Source organism: Sinohyriopsis cumingii, chromosome 6 (assembly GCF_028554795.1).
Source record: "Sinohyriopsis cumingii isolate HCF-2022 chromosome 6, ASM2855479v2, whole genome shotgun sequence".
In the NCBI taxonomy this organism is placed as follows: Eukaryota; Metazoa; Mollusca; class Bivalvia; order Unionida; family Unionidae; genus Sinohyriopsis; species Sinohyriopsis cumingii.
Window position 1 is genome coordinate 86763059 of NC_142966.1, and position 1991 is coordinate 86765049.

The window sequence follows — 1991 nt, forward strand, 5'->3', positions numbered from 1 at the left end:
AAAAAAAAGAAAAAAAAAAGGCAAAGTCAAAGTACACATCTATTTGAAAATCTGTCGTTTATAACTCACTGCCAATTTTAAATGTTGATATTGAATTAGCACACCGTGGTGAAAACATACAGCGACACAAGAGTATTCTTGTATGATTTATATATTTATGTCTGCAATTGACAAATAAAAAAGTTGTTTTTGAAGTGGTTATTCCCTGTAATCACAATTGATTTAATATCTATCTGCACAAACATTTCCTTAAATATAGTATTCAAAAGTATTTTCAAAACAACCACTTAAAAACAAAATAAGCACTTTAAAAAAATCACGTCAGTGTATCTTTTACAAATACACGAAGAATTACGTTATGAGAACTTAATAAAAATGCAATAATGTTTTGCTAAACGTTTAGAAGGACAATTAGATCAACCCGCAGAGGCCTTTCCTTCTCTTTTTTTAAATAGTTAATAGGTAACCCGTTAATGTGAATGTCCTTGTATTTGTTATGATTTAAGCAATAATTATAGATATTATATTTTATCTTACTTTTCGTTAGTACCAAAGCGTTGTAAAACTGTATTAACAATGAAAATCCCCGTAACAAGAAAATTATAATTTAAAATTGGTAATTCAGATTAACAGTTCACGAAAAGTTAAATGAACAAACAACTTAATTAGAAAGATTTTTCATTTCCTTTTTTAGAGAGACATCAAGACATCCACAATTTCAATAAGAAATTTAAGATTTGTCAATACAGCGTTCCTGTTGGAAAATTTAATGTAACTTCAGAAGTTTCCTCTTCTCATAGGTAAAAAAATATACGAAAACAAATGCAACTCCAAAATGCTACAGTAGATACATACCATTAAGTGTTAGTAGAGAATTTACTTCCCAAAAATGATCGTAAATTAGTAATTACACAAAGAAATAGTACAACTATTATTTGCACGCAGAATATAAAAAGGGTTTATCAGAAAGTTCTAGAACAAATTCAGTACCTGCTAATCAAAACAACACAACGTCATGAACATTCTCCCGTGTATAACTGAAAACATCGCAATCATTCTTATGCTGATGGTGTCACATGCTCTGTGGCAAATGACAAAGGAACCATTTTCGAAAAGACAATAATTATACAAATTTCGGCAAACTTTGGAAAGTCCATTACGTAAAATAAAGCTGACTTGGATGCTGCTTCTGGACCAAAAGCACGTGCTTTATCTGATAAAGTAGATGCCTGAAATATTTTAATGATGTTAATATTTTAACTATGTTTAGGGGACCGTTAAAGATGCTGTTTAGCAAAGATTTGTGGCTAATATATGTGCAGAAAGACAGAATTGTTACTGTCCGACAAGTAGCGGACAGTATTGATATTTTACACTAGGATATTCGCGAATCTTGCCCTGATCTATTGATGGTGTTTTCAATTTGTACTGTCATAACTTCTGTCCCTCCCACATACACATACAAGTTTGTAATTCCGATCTTACAAAAAATGGCATTGAACCTAAATCGCCCACCATACAGACTAGATTTAGCTCCTTGCAACTTCTGGATATTTCCAAAATTGAAGAAACGAATACTGCCACATGAGAGGCTATTCTACATATTCTGGATATGGGTCACTAAATGGGAGAAGGCTACTAAAAATAGTAAACATTTGTGCAACATTTTCTCTATACAGATTGTTACAGAACTTTTTGATCAGCCGTCGTTCAACAGAAGTAAACGCTACAATGTTAAATAAACATTAAGTATGCTTGAAACATATATAAAGTTGTATTCCAAAATATGCCAGGTCGCTCAAATTGTGGAATTCGGACCGTTTGATGTATCAACCCGTACACTTAGTGCTAGTACGTGCATATAAACTGCATTATACTGTTTCATATAAACAACAGTGCATAAGTGGCAGGTTGCGTATGTGAATACATCTTACTGTGTTTCCTTTGCATGTATAACTCTTTTATGAAATAAAGAGAACAAATGTCATGTG